This window comes from Andrena cerasifolii, chromosome 13 (assembly GCF_050908995.1).
Source record: "Andrena cerasifolii isolate SP2316 chromosome 13, iyAndCera1_principal, whole genome shotgun sequence".
NCBI classification, from domain to species: Eukaryota; Metazoa; Arthropoda; class Insecta; order Hymenoptera; family Andrenidae; genus Andrena; species Andrena cerasifolii.
In genome coordinates this window covers 6,330,933-6,346,914 of record NC_135130.1, presented here as the reverse complement: position 1 = coordinate 6,346,914, position 15,982 = coordinate 6,330,933, and the positions used below count along the sequence as shown (strand labels likewise).

The 15,982-nt window shown below is 36.1% G+C and overlaps 1 protein-coding gene across 2 annotated transcripts in view; it reads left to right on the top strand.

The window, feature by feature from the left end:
- The window catches only part of LOC143375912 (uncharacterized), a 72,054-nt gene that overhangs the window by 9,095 nt on the left and 46,977 nt on the right, over window positions 1–15,982 (top strand). Inside the window, exon 1 of one of the 2 annotated variants that reach the window (XM_076825546.1) lies at window positions 10,214–10,233. The exons of the other annotated variant lie outside the window; for it this stretch is intronic. The gene's annotated coding sequence lies outside the window, so the exon portion shown is untranslated. Of the gene's footprint in view, window positions 1–10,213; window positions 10,234–15,982 lie in introns of those variants that run through there. 2 annotated transcript variants of the gene reach the window in all.

Genomic DNA, 15,982 nt, shown 5'->3' with positions numbered 1-15,982 from the left:
CGACACTCTCGAATTGTTTCCAACGACGCACGAAAGTCAGTCGGTCTACAGAGTTCGGGCGCAACTCTTGCGAGATCGTGCGTTCATTTACGGTTTGTGAAGTGACTGTGACATTATATTATTTTCCGTTGCGCGATATCATTGCGGTAATTAGTGAAAAATGACTAGAAAACCACTCTGGTGTTATTCTGCACATGCTGCAGATGTGTGAAAAGTGTGAAGTATTCGATGAGCGATACAAATTGAAGTGGATAACATGTCACCAAACACCTTTAACCTTTACGGTAAGAACAATCCATTTTGATAATTCATTCGGAAAAAAAAACTAACGGAAAGGTATTCGGTTCAACGGGTACCGCACTTCTTGGCTGTCTTTATTAATAATTCGATTCTGGAGGGTGGGCATACGAAATTAATGCATGGGCAAATCTCTTCTACATCTAAACTAACGGACTGCATCGTTGAAAGAACGATTTTGATAATATTTTCCAGAAAAATCGAACTTTAACGCGATCGCTTCAACGGGCACCGCACTTCTTGGCTGTCTTTATTAATAATTCGATTCTGGAGGGTGGGCATACGAAATTAATGCATGGGCAAATCTCTTCTACATCTAAACTAACGGACTGCATCGTTGAAAGAACGATTTCGATAATATTTTCCAGAAAAATCGAACTTTAACGCGATCGCTTCAACGGGCACCGCACTTCTTGGCTATCTTTATTAATAATTCGATTCTGGAGGGTGGGCATACGAAATTAATGCATGGGCAAATCTCTTCTACATCTAAACTAACGGACTGCATCGTTGAAAGAACGATTTTGATAATATTTTCTAGAAAAATCGAACTTTAACGCGATCGCTTCACCTGTACCCTTCTTTTCGAGGTTTTTATTTTTTATTTAAATTCTGGAGGGTGGGCAAATGAAATCTGAGAGTGGGCAAACGTGGCCAGGTCGGGTATATTCGTATCCTTCTTTTAAAAAATTGAAATGCATTCATCGTGGGTGATGAAGACAAATTTTTTTATTATGTTCATAACTCTTTTTTGGAGGGTAGTCAAACGAAAATTTTTGATGGGCAAACGTGGGCAAACGATGGACAAACGAATGCCGTTTAGTTTTTCCAAAAATTCGAATTTGGGGGTGCTATCTTCACAGACCTGCCGCAAATGTATAAATTGTTTCCGCTGTGCTTTAAGATGCGAACATATGTATGAAAGGCGGAAAGGGACACGACTTCGATCGAAGATATGCGTAAAGATAAATAAAAACTGTCGCTTTTGGTTTTCTTTTAAAGATAATACATTTTTGTTGGTCCGAACCTTCATAAATAACCATTATTAATAAAATTCTGCTTTATTTAATTAGAAAATGAAATATTTCATTAAAAGGCAACTCTTATATCATAGTAACAACTTACCCCAATGCGATAACAACTTGCCCCATATAGGGGTAAGAAGTTCCGCTTCGATCAGCCGCAAATAAGTTACTTTCTATGGGAAACCTATTACAATATATTAAACACAAGCTTGAAATCAGAAGATATAATAAATTTAACAAGAAATTAGTCAATAGTGAAGAGAATAACTACATTATTTTCCAGTCATTTTTTATGTTTTATCGAAATCGGAACTTTTAGCCCCGGCCTCCCCTACATTTAATTCGGAAAGTAGGAGGAGTGAATATGTAATAACGTTTTTCTCAGAATGGTATTTCAAAAAAAATGGTAACCAATATTTCCCCAGAACTACTTAAGTAGTTTTTGTCGCAGAATCTAAATTTCACAAAATGGCAGCAATCAACTTTCTTAATTGCTAAAAAATGAACCATCACGTTTAAAAAGAACACAATAGTTCTGTAAAAAATCTGTTCCAACCTCTTACTGAATCGTTCCCCTAAGTAGATTCTATTATATATTTTAAGATAATTTTTTTTTTATTTCGGATAAATCTATACTAAATATTTCGCATATCCATATTCAGTCTTCTTAGCTTTCGAATGAAATTTTCTCAATGTTCCATTAAACTATGCATTTTAAGATGAACATCAAGATTTTTAAATTAAAAAATTGTCAAAGTTCACCCTAAGTAGTTTTTCTAGTCCCAAGCGTATGTTGTCCTTTAAAGTAAAAAGTGAACCAGTAATCGTTTACTGCAATATAAAATAATGGTTCGAGGCTGCCTGAAGAAGTAATTCTGTGAAGAGGATGTTTCGTCGAATGGTATGACTTAAAAATAATTGTTGAATGGTTAGGATACTCGTACGAAATTGGTAGAATATTTTCCTGTTTTGAGAATCACTTTGAAACACATAAGTTCGCTCGCACAATGCTTCAGGCCAGCTAATTGGGTACGAAGGCTGATAACGAACGAACAAATGGCACCAAAACGGTGTTGGAACGGTCCAGGGGACAATTGCTCCGCGTACGCGAGGAAGAAGTTGTTAATGCAGGCGAGAAGTGTGAAAGCGACACGTACAATTAAGTGAGTAACCGGAATCTGCCATCTAATGCATTATCCTCCGGTGGAAAACTTTCTCCCCGTGCGCACGTAAAATCCCACCGCGCGATGCCGGCGAGAAAATTTCAAACAGATCGGGTAAACTACGGTTTCGTATCTCGTTACATCGAATGTCTCGCCGAGCTTATTCGATACCCCATCGATTTGCCATAAATATGTCCCCCTCGCTTTCAAACCATTTTGTGTTCCCATTGTGCCCGTTTTGGCGTCAATTTTTTATTGCTACTGCATTTTCAATACCACCCCCCGAATGTGTATTAAATCATTCACATTGCAGCTGAAGAAGGGGGATGTTTTTTTCACGTGGATGAACGCCTGCCTTCGTTTCCTTAAAATAACTTTGAAACAGTGCGGAATAGAAGAAAATTTTAAGTATAATCATTTTTCAGCTTTTTATACTCTATCACAGTGACTCCCAACCTGGGGGTCGCGAAGTGTTTTCTGGGGATTGACACTGTTTTTTTTAGTAATATTATTAAGGTGGAATTATATTCTGAAATACCTATTTTTACTGTGTTTTCTTTATCTCATTAAATTTTGCTTACTTTATGTGGGCAGGGGGAGTTGTAGGTTATGTAAATATTATAAAAGGGGCTCGCGACTCAAAAGTGGTTGGGAAACTGTGCTGTATCGTATTACCAAAAGGAAAATGGAGTTCTACTAAAAAACGCAAAATAGAGTTCTACTAAAAACGAAAAATGGATTTCAACTGAAAAAGGAAAAATGGATTTCTACTAAAAAAAAGGAAAAATGGAGTTCTACTGAAAAACGAAAAATGGATTTCTATTAAAAAAGGAAATATGGATTTCTACCAAAAAAAAGGAAAAATGAAGTTCTACTAAAAAAGAAAAAATGAAGTTCTACTAAAAAAAAGAAAAATAGAATTCTACTAAAAAACGAAAATAGAGTTCTACTAAAAAACGAAAATAGAGTTCTACTAAAAAACGAAAAATGGATTTCTATTAAAAAAGGAAAAAATGGAGTTCTACTAAAAAAGGAAGAAATGGAGTTCTACTAAAAAAGAAAAAATGAAGTTCTACTAAAAAAAAAAGAAAAATAGAATTCTACTAAGAAACAAAAAATAGAGTTCTACTAAAAACGAAAAATGGATTTCTACTAAAAAAAGGAAAAATGGAGTTCTGCTAAAAAAGAAGGGGAAATGGAGTTTTACTAAAAAACAAAAAAATGGAGTTCTACTAAAAAAGCGAAAATAGAATTCTACTAAAAAAAAAAAACGAAAAACCGCCATAACTTTAAGGGCTGATACCCCTTCAGAGTGAATTTCAGCGTAAAAAAATTGCTCTTTGCATACCTACTCTGCATTCAGACGGAGTTTCATTGGAATCAGAATTTTTCGTTTGGGTACGCACAGAGTAATTTAAAAACGATCGAAATTTGGTGGTGCTTTTGATCTCGCATAACTTTTTATGCGAAAGCGTCGTGTAGCTATAATGGGGCTGAAAATGGCCCAGGAAGTGCCAGGGAATCGTGCATGGGAGACCATGGGAGCCTTTTGCACGTCCTCCCAACGATCCTGTGTCGTTCTCATGATTTCCCTCTCGAGGCTGGAACAGGGGGCGAGCACTCTTCACGTGCGTGCGTTCTCCTGCGTGCAGGAAATAGAAATCCAATACGTTTTCACAGTAGTCTCGACCGAGAGAGGTGAGACCCGAGTGTTTCACCTTGTCTTGGGAATCGAAACGGCGGACACGCCGCGTTCACGCGGATGAAAACGCCGGCGAAGCGTGAGCCTCGCGGTAGCTGGACAGCTTGCTCGGTTTTATCAGATGGAACTTACAATGGGGACATTAACCAAGTATCGGATATCGACTTCGTTCCCTTTGTAAATCTAGCATTGGGCCTAAAATCTGAGAGATATGGATTCCTTTATTAGAACCCAGGGGTTGAAGCAGGCTCTTGAAGATTGGACACTGTGATTGCACAAAGGACAAGATTTGCTTGCAAGATTTGGCTGGCATGGTCATTTCCATCGGTCATTTGACCCAAAATCGAGTCACAAATCTTCGATTCTCATTTACTAATGTATTGTTTGCACTGAAACTCCTCCACTTCTTTAAATAACTATATAATACTTTTTAAAAATTTTATATAATAAATAATACTTTTTTAAAATTTTATTTTTAATTTTTTTATTGTAGAAATTTAATAAGTTCTTCAAATATTAAATCCTAATAATGAAATGAACTGAGTTTTATTTTTCTATGCTCGGTTTTTGTAAATACATGATATTGGGTCAATTTGAAATAAATTTACTTATCGGTCTAACTTTACAAATTCTGTAGAAGGATTAAATCAGTGATTCCCAACCTGTGGGTTGTCAAGTGTTTTCTGTGGGGTCGCCACGGTTATTTTCAGTCGGCGGTTTTTCGCACGAATTTATTTTAATTATTAAGATAGAAGTATATCCTGAAATAAGGTTGGGAAACCGTGGGTTAAATCTTTTCGACTTTTTTGTAAGTCGATTGAAATCACTGGTGTATTCTAGGTCAGTGGCAGTGCTGAAGAATGACTAGTACGAATGCAATGTGTATGCAGAATGGCTGGAAAGACGTTGAATATTTTCCAACGCCTGTTCTATTTACTAAATTCGAGGTGTTCAGTTTTGTTATGCAATAGTGAAGTCACTAAATTCGCACGCTTAGCAAAATAACTCTGCAGAACGAAGTCTGAGAATAGAGATGACTAGTTTCGAGGTTTAGCAAGCGGTCTAGTATCGAGGCATTGTTGAAAAATCAAGTACTTTTTGCGAATTAATTATAAGGAGATGAAAGCAAACACGGACTTTTCCTTTTGCACAATGTTTATTACTATCACGTAGAGTAAACAAATATTTTTCTTTATACATATATATTTTACAGTGTTTAGGAAAAGTGCCTTTGATTTTGAACTGATACTGAGTTTAAAAATAAATATATAGCGATTTCCTTGGATTTTTTTTACAGTTTATACTAGTCACGATATGTATTCATCTGCTTGGAATTAATTCGCAAAAAATACTTGATTTTCGAGCGATTTGACTGCCTAGTCCCTTTAAAGAGGAGTCCTATTTTTGGAGCTAAAAACACAGCAAAATTTGTGAATTTTTAGTTAAGGGGTTATACCTAGTCAGGCGGCCGAAGAGAGGCGAATGTTTGTGATTTTTTTTTGAAAAAGCGGAAGCGTATAATTTTACAAAACTTTTTGCGTTTAAAAGAGCAACATTTAAAGAACATTTGGTAATTTTTTCATACAAAAATATTTACGTTTATAATAAAATAACAAGCGACATCCAAGAAGCATTTTTAAAAATTTGCTTTCGCGGTGAGCATTGCCATTCGTAACCAGATTATCTAAAATCAAAAAACAAAAAAGATTTCGTTAGTATATTAATGTATCCTCAGGTTGACGGAGAGAATTTTCCGAAATATTAAGTTAAAACAAAATGGCGGCTATTTAAAGTTGAAATCCTCAGGAATCCTCCGAAAAAATCAGGATTTCAACTTTAAATAGCCGCCATTTTGTTTTAACTTAATATTTCGGAAAATTCTCTCCGTCAACCTGAGGATACATTAATATACTACCGAAATCTTTTTTGTTTTTTGATTTCAGATAATCTGATTCCGAATGACAATGCTCACCGCAAAAGCAAATTTTTAAAAATGCTTCTTGGATGTCGCTTGTTATTTTATTATAAACGTAAATATTTTTCCACGAAAAAATTACCAAATGTTCTTTAAATGTTGCTCTTTTAAACGCAAAAAGTTTTGTAAAATTATACGCTTCCGCTTCTTCAAAAAAAAATCACAAATATTCGCCTCTTTCGGCCGCCTGACTAGGTATAACCCCTTACGAAACTAGCGATTCGATACACCTGAAATTTGTACATTTGGATTTTTTTTTCCATTAATTTTTAATAACAAATCCTCCCACAATTCTCACCATTACTTAGCACACCTCCGCACCTGCGAAATTTCTGCCACCACTTTAGAAACACCCTGCACAGGAGTAATTACACTCGAGCGTAAAACTGCCGGGAGTATATTCGAAGGCTGAAAGAATCCACCGTATCGTATTCTCTGCTTCGTTATCGCTGGAGCTTTAATTACAGCGTCCAGCGAGCGAAGTGGCGGCGAGACGCAGGCGCTTGTCTGTGCCGTTGCGGTAGCCTGCCGTTAATAAACAATTCATTACATTGCCCGTCTCGCTCGACAGATGTGAAATCAATTCGTGACCCAGATGGATTCCTCTTCTGTTATTATCTCCTCTGAATCTGCTTGATTAGCGAGTTCGTTTGCTCGGCTACGGCTCTTCCCGGGGCAGACGTGTAATTTGGCGGGGTATCAAAGGCGTCTCGATCAACTTCAACGCCATGCTTCCCTCTAATTATGCTAATCAATTGATTGAACAGTACAAGCTCATCCCCTAATTGATCGTTACTGCGCGACGCTGTACCTAACAAAGAAAACGCCAGTTTCCATCATTTTTCAAAATCGCCACCGTAAAAAAATGAAAAAAAAAAATAATAATTTTACACTTGTCTGTCATTTTCGAAAATAGGAATCATCTTCTGAGCTCGTTGCACCTCGAATCACTTATTTGTGTCGCAGAGTTGCCAATGGTTTGGGTATTCAAGCTACAAGGGCCATTTTCCCGCCAAATTCTTTTTATTCGAAATTACACAAGGAATGCACCGCGGGAATTGCATCGAGTTTTACGATCGCAGCGGGACAAGGTCTCGCAAAGGTGCTCAGATTTTCTTCGTCACTAACCAGATGCAGGTCACACCGCGGGGCTTTGTACTTTTATGGTACTCCTCGAAAAACCGGTAGACATTCCCGCCAAGGCATCTTCCGTTTTTGTCGCAAACCTTGTCACTATAATTAACTGCCGATGGATCCGATGGTATTCGGCCTCTCCGCCGCGAGAAATGCATTTCGATCTTTACTTGGCCGGTATGCAAATTCCATACCTCGCGCGGCGGACGCCGGGTCAATTCTGACCCGCGACGTTGACTAGCGGCGTATTATATTCTCGGAAATGGAATGTGGAAGCTCTGGTTAGTTGGTAAAAAAACTCCCCTCGTTTTCGATAATTTCAATGCGCGAGTGCCATTTTTTTTTCAGCTTCACACGCGCAAAATTAAATTTGAAAGTTGACTTTATAGGTAAATGGGACATGGTGAATATATAAAAATTCAATTTAAATACAGTGCATATTAAAGGGTTTGAGTTTACGTGTAAAACTAGTTTTTGAATTTTTTTTAAAAAAAATGAGGAATTTTTTTGACCGACTTAATATTGTGGGTCAAAATGGACCCCGTGTTCGACGTGCAGTGCACTGTTTATCGTTAATCGATCGATTATTTTCTTGATGGTGTGCTAAGAAACGAGTTTTAAGTTTCAAAAGCGTAGGATTGGTTGGCCATTTTTTTTTTCAAATTTCATTTTTACTAAGACGGCGATTTCAGGTTTACTTTTCGATTCGTTCTTGTTGTATGGTTTTCACCGTAGCATCTAATAATTTTATGCACGTATTTGTCTCACTGTGGCTCTTCGAAAGGCCATGAGTCATCTGAAACACTGACGACCTTCGATTTACCGTGGAAAAATTCAGACGAAAGTGGAACTAGTTTTCACTCTCGTGCCGTCGTTCTCAGCTGCATGCTCCTCGGTTGGATGTTCATCGCACAGTTTAATTTCTCGCCTATAAGAGGGTCATTTTTGGAGAAAGTGGGACCAATGCGGACTCAACCTACTCACTTTTTCCTAAAGTGACCTATTTCAGTCTAACGTGCCTTTTCATCTCCCCCGCCGATAAATAGAATAATTTTAAAACTCACTTTTCATTGATAAAAAAAATACGTTTCAAGAATTTCAGTTATATGTAAATCGTCTACTATTTTGCCAAAATCGAGTAGAATGAAGGGTACTTTTTCTTAATTTCTAATCTCTGTCTATTGACAGTGAAGTCTGTGAAGTTGGCACCCCCAAGTGCAAATTTTTATAAAATAGAATAAAATAAACATTTTTTCACCCTTCGAAAAAAAGTTGTGACCAAATTAAAAAAATTGCCATTAACACATCCATGACATTTTTCATTGGCAAATGAAAATTATGGGTGGACAAACGTGGGCAATCATATTCCACTTAAAAATCAATGAAAAATGTTTTTTGAATTTGGTAAGAAATATTTTTTGAGGGGTGGACAAATGAAAACTTTGGTCGGATAAATGTGGACAAATGATGACTATTTCTATTTCATACAAATTTGCACTTAGGGGTGCCAACTTCACAGACCTTTGATAGTGTCTAACGTCATGACAAATTTTTGAAATTTGATTTTGCATTAATTTATCTACTAACTTTTTTTTATTACACACAATTGATGCACTGAGAATTCTCTTGGCGCTATTGCAAGTTTCTAAAGTTACTACTGCTTAATTACAATAATTACGGTAACGTTATGGAGCATCAAAAAGTGGTGGTCCACTTTTTATTAAAAAGATTCTTTATGAATATTCACTGAAATCACAAGTTCTTTATGGGTTTATAGCTAGTCAGGAGGCCGAAAAGAGGCGATTTTTTTTAAAAAAAGCGGAGGCATATATTTTTACCGAACTTTTTGCATTTAAAGGAGCAACATTTAAAGAACATTTGGTAATTTTTTTGTAGAAAAATATTTACGTTTATAATAAAAAATACAACGACATCCAAGAGGCTGTTTTAAAAACTCTCTAAAATTTTGTGGACTTATTTTTTATATAAAAATCTACTGAATGACAGAAGGATTTTTTTTGCAATGTATAGTTTCAATAAATAGAAAAAAATCCCTCCGTCAGTAGACTTTTATATAAAAAATAAGCCCACAAAATTTCAGAATGATTGGTGCAGTAGTTTTCGAGATATCTTACTCACCGTTTTTAAAAAGGCTTCTTGGATGTCGTTGTATTTTTATTATAAACATAAATATTTTTCTACAACAAAAAATTGCGAAATGTTCTTTAAATGTTGCTCTTTTAATTGCAAAAAGTTCTGTAAAAATATGTGCTTCTGCTTTTTCAAAGAAAATTCACAAACATCGCCTCTTTTCGGCCTCCTAAAATTAGCCGCCTAAAATCGAGAGACTTTCGGATATGTATGCATAACTTCCGAAAAACAATAGTTTTTTAATTGAAACTTTTTTTTTAAGTAGTTCATAATACTACGTAAAAATAGTAAAAAAAACGGGAAATCTTCATCAAGCCGTTGACTTGTAAAAAAATCCACAAAATGTACACATTTTCCTAGGGTTCAAACGGGTATACCCCCTTAAGGTTCGTCGGGGTGTTCATGCCCTGAAACCTTCGATCCCTTCCTTAGATCACCCCGTACAGCTAGATACGACACGAGGGGTTTCTCCACCACGATTAACTTCCATCGTGGTGGTGGGGGTAAGGGTAGTCATGGCAGCGTCGAGCGTGCACCATGAGTTTTCCAACAGCAGCGGAAGGAGAAGGTTCTTCTTGCGTCCACCTTTCGTTGCCCGTTTATTGACCATTAGTATTTTGTTATCGAACCGCGAAGTTCTTCAATTATCCCCCAAAAAGTGACTTTTCTATTGTTTCCTTACTGTTGATTGCTAAGTGCGAAAGGAAGTTTATCTCGTTGCGTGGAAGACCCAAAGTTCATCGTAATATGTAGTTTGTGACTAGTGCGAGTCTAGTGGATGGAAAGGTAATTTGTTTTTTTGTAAATTATATTGATAAATTATATAACATTTTTTTATATTATTTGAAAGCTTGCATTGGTGTTGAAATATCAGAAGAGTATTGAACCCCTTTCGGTGTGAAATATGATTTTGATTTTTAGTCACTTTTGGGGTGCCATATAGTGTGTTTCTGAAATTTTAAGAATGAATTTAATGTGCTTAGGGAAATGAAGCACGTGGTTTGTTGGAGAAAGGCTTTAATAAATGTGTTCGAATATTGTTCCGCAGATATTAAATTTTTCTTGAATGAAAATAATCCGTTGTGGGTTGGCTTTTGTAAGATTTTTGTAATCCATGGTAGTTTCTTTTGAGTGAAAAGTGAACGTGCGTTTTAATTACTTTAAAACAGCTGGAAATGTAAGCACACATAGTCGACAACAACAGATATGTTTAATTAGCTGCAACGTGTATAATATTAATTATAAAAACTTGTAAATTAATAAATTGAATCCCAACACGTGGTTATTAAAATCTTTCGATTCATTTGACGAATTATTTGAGATTTAATAATCCGGGGATTTAAATTACAATTTGTGATTTCTGACTGATTCCAATGCACCGATCAAAAGATTTAGAGGAACTTCTGAATAATTTCCTTGGAACATGTACTCGTTAATTTGAATTAACGAAAACTATTAAGATAGTATCGACGTGCAGCTTTAAATGGGTCATGTCGTGTCGAACATTAAGAAAACCTATTACACGATGCAGTACTATTTTCGAACTGTTAATTACCCACGTTCATAGAACAATTAGCTTCGCAAACGCGTAATTAATATTCCTTGATTAGATGGTTTACTCGAAAGGATCTAATTATTATTCTGCCTCGCGAATTAATGCTTGGAAACGCGCAATTCTTCATAAATCGGGCTTCCATTTCTTACGAGTAACTTTTCCAGCAATTTACGATCCTCCTCGTGAATTCTAATTGCGAGTGGCTGTGGTCATTTGCATTAAAATGCAGTAAGTTAAAACAACCTGCATTCCTACTCTCTCATACCTAATCATCTTATAATCACAAAATTGGTCTCATGGGGTTTACAGCACCCCTGTGCCATTTCTGAGTTACCATTTTCGTATCTTTGAATCTTATAACTTTCGAGTGGTAATTGTAATAGTAGCTTTTTTTCTAGAAATGTAAATTGAAATATAAAATTTGAAAAAAAAAATATTAGATAAAATTACCATTTTCACAAAAGAAACTAATTTTTTTTTTATAAAATCACCATTTTTACACAAAAATTGCAATTTTTTTAAATAAAATTACCATTTTCACAAAAAAACTAAAAAAATTTTTTTATAAAATTACCATTTTCACAAAAAAACTAAATTTTTTTATAAAATCACCACTTTAACAAAAAACTAAAAAAAATTTTATAAAATCACCATTTTCACAAAAGAAACTAATTTTTTTTTATAAAATCACCATTTTCACACAAAAACTACAATTTTTTTTAAATAAAATTACCATTTTCACAAAAAAACTAAAAATTTTTTTTTTATAAAATTACCATTTTCACAAAAAAACTAAATTTTATTATAAAATCACCACTTTAACAAAAGACTAAAAATTTTATTTTATAAAATCACCATTTTCACAAAAAAACTACAATTTCTTTTTATAAAATTACCATTTTCACAAAAAAAACTAAAAAAAAATTTTATTTATAAAATCAGAATCTAAATTTCGGGCGAAGCCGAGTACTGAAACTAGTTCTAAATAAACCATACCACTTTCCAAGTAAACAACACCGAGTCACTTAAACCTCAATAGCCCTTACCGACCAATTAAAACCAGCTCCACTTCAAATCAACCCTCGAAACATCGACGATATCGTGTCCAACCTTTTCCAAACACGCTGAACTACTTCACCACTCAATATTTATAGCATGCTCGAAAAGTGCCCATTTTTCAACCATCAACATTGTTTGCCAATAATAAAACACATGGTATTAAAACAATAAATTCTCCGCCCTTCGAGTCCACGGTCCCAGGGGGGAAACACCCTGCCCCCTCGTATTAGCCTTTTCCCCTTCAAGTCTACTTTTCGTCTTCGACTTTAGCTGTCTCGGGAAAGTTGAAAGAGTCCCAGTCCCTTTGACTCTGACACCTGTGCATTGTCTCGGCGACAATGAATCCTCCGCGCACAATGGCACCCCCTATCCCGCCAAATACCACCCCACAAGTGGCCCCCGCAGGGGTAGACTGGCGCAGTGGGCCAATACCCGAAAACGGATTCGCGAAATGAGTCCGTCGCTTCTAAATTTTTACCTGGAAGCGTCGCACACGCGGCCACCTTCTCGTCGAAACGACACGCCGGGTAAAATTGAATATACCTAGCGATCGTTAAATATTAATCGCTTTATAATGCTTTCACAACCCGCTATAAGTGTCTCCCCTCTAAACCCCCTGGACGTAACGATTCGGGTGCTTTAACCGGGTGATACAATCGAATGCAAATTTTTTTTAGAAGGGGAGGCTACTTGTGTCTGTTTTTCAGTGACTTATGAATATTGCAGTGGTGTTGGGGATGATTACAGGGAAAGGCAATGGCTCGCAGAATGTAAATGGAGGGGCATTTTTATATTTATTTGAAACTTCATAGGGGTTCTCTTTTTAAAGGTTGGTTTTTATTTCAGTTGGTTTTAGCAGGGGTGAATTTGTATAAATCTGGGCTAATTGTAATTAGGCTGCTGCAGAGAGGAGCAACAAATTATTTTAAATCAAAGTCTGCGAAGGGGTTCGCGCTTCTTCCCGCCCAAAGAAATTGCAATTCTGCCCCCTCCTTTTCTACTGTAGGGAAAATCCCCATAAAAAAACTTGAAAAAAGTAAAGAAATTACGCCAAGTACACGAAATCAAATAAATCACAGAAAATAGAAGATAATAATAATTACAAAATAAGAAAAATATGTGAAATCAAAATGGGCTGCAAGTGCATAAAGGTGGTTTCCAACTGTGCTTAAGATGACACAACTACATATGCACAGCTAAAATGGGTACCATGCCTCGTTTCCTATCGAATTATCTCTTTTGTATACAGCTTACTTTAAGTCCACATCGGTGGTGGTTTATTACAATAACAACAAACAGGCCCAATGGGCATTAAACTTGTACTTAATTTATTTCATTTCAGTTCGTGCTCGAAATTTTTATTTAAAGTAATTCTTTGCCCGTCTCTGGGCTGCAGACTGGGGTGGCAAATTTTGGGCGAAGGGAAAATCGAAGAAGGTTCAAACACAGAGACTTGAGGCAACTTCAAAAATACTTCACTTTTTTTCGTGTAGCAAATTAACTCACACGTGAGTTGTCGTGTTGGATTAATTTTAAAATTATCTCAACACTATTTCACAAAAATCCACCCCTGGTGTTTAGAACGATTGTATGATATTTGTGAAGATGGTAAAACGAAGGAAACTTAGTTCCCACTCATTAATTTTTAAATATTCTGAAAGTCTAAGAAATTTATTGAAATTCGCGCGAAAATTCAGAGATTAAGATATTAATGAACTTGGTTGTAAATCAGTTGGGATCGCACACGGTGCCTGAAGTAGGGCATGAACTGGAAACGTGACCAGAAAATTTCAATCGATTTTAATCCTGAGAAGCTGGATTATGTTTTAGAGTTGCGTGAGATCTCGCGATTGTGGCTCGTACATGTCTAATTAATTCCCATCCGTTTGGAATGTGGAGATGCCTCGAGCGATTCGGGCTTCTCAGGCGAATGGAATTTATTACGTCGCGGGCTGCCGAGATGTTCGGGTACTTTGAGCCGTGATCTGTTTATGATAGCTTACCCACATTGTCGGCCGCAATAAGCTCCGCTTAATGCGTTAAAGGGGGCAGCGATATCGCGGGTATATTTTTGGAGCACGATTTTGGCATTAACCGCCTGTAAAATGGAGTCTCTGCTCGTGTAACTCCTCTTACACAAGTATATTGCTCGCGTGACCTGGTCAGGCTTAGCTTTCGAGGAACTTCATTGTTTTTAGAATTATGGTACAGAATGTCCCATTTAATTTGACCAGTATTACTTCAGTAGGAACTCGAGATTACCTTTCAAATCAATGTTAATGTTTTTAAAAAGTGGAGATATTTTATATATCGATGTGTATAACAGTTTTTAAAAATATATTTGTTTTTTTAGCGGGGGTGTTTAGACTTACCTACCTGTTAGGTTCGTTTTTCTTTTTTTTTTTAAATAAAAATCTATCTATTAAATATTAACCCAATATATGCCTTAAAATAAGTGACTCAATCTTCAAATAATTTTTAATATTAACCCAATATATGCCTTAAAATAAGTGACTCAATCTTCAAAATTATTTATAACACATACAATTACCAGCGACGTCTATTAAATATTAACCCAATATATACCTTAAAATAAGTGACTCAATCTTCAAAATTATTTAAAATAAGTGACTCAATCTTCAAAATTATTTAAAATAAGTGACTCAATCTTCAAAATTATTTGAAGATTGAGTCACTTATTTTAAGGTATATATTGGGTTAATATTTAATAGACGTCGCTGGTAATTGTATGTGATCGCATAAGAAGTTCTACATGATTCCATTATGCTAGCACTGCAATGGTTTCTCAGCAGGCAGCTGATTATTGCATAGTTGCATAGTTGCGGACCTTGCAGCAAAAGGGGTGCAGCTTCATTTCGGACAGTTTTTGACTTACGACGTGTAATATATTATATGTAAAAAAATTCTACATCGTTTGCTACACGTTTCATGCACAATCCTGTAAATATATTGAACTACAGTGGCTCACAGCCATAATTAATCGTACACTCTTTAAAATCGCATAACTTTTTTAAAATTAATCCAAACGACTTGAGTTTTTTTAGAAGCTAGAAGGATTAGTTTGCTAAGTGACGTGATTCGTCGTTTAAAAAAAAAATACACTTGGCTGGAATATACCCCCAAAGACTACAACACATCCAAATTGCGCCAAAATCCGAAATGTTACTCCGAAAAGTGTCCGACTGCTCCTGGAATGACCCTATAATAACCAACCCTCTCCTGACGAATGCAGGGTCATTTTTCGCTTCAGGGTTTATTACTATCATCGGCTTAAGAAAATGGAAATTTTTTAATAACTTTGACAAAAAATTTATTCTTCGAATTTATATAAACTGAATTACATTATGGGTCAAAATGGCCTCCGCCGTCCAAGGGTGATATACACAAGCCCCTTCAAATGTGATCTTTCGATTTTTTTTAACAATTTTAATAGAGCTTGTATAGAGTTTCTTCTTCTTCTAGGGTAAACGCACCAATAAATGAACACTTAAGGCTAATGAATAAACAGCGTGGTTGATTCCAAGAAATTAAAAGAAGTCTCTGATTAATTAGTTGCTTATTTTAATAACTTATTTAACTCGTTTTAATGAAAAAACGTCCATTCACTGTTACGTGTTTATTTACTGGTACATCCACCCTATACAGTTATTTGTGTAATTAGCGTTACGTCGAAGTGACTTGTACGGCAAGGCTCTTTTTTGGCCCGTTTCTCTGGTTGCGGCCGCGGAAAGGGGACGAAATCATTCTCTCTTTCCAAGAGGCGCGCTCAGCCAAAGTTTCTACCTGCTTCTTGTTGCAATCTAGACTGGTTCCAGTCATGGACCACGAAGCGAGACAGACGCGCTCTGGCAGACCCGCTACGCCTCTATTCCGCGATATTATTTTCTATGGACTGTGTTC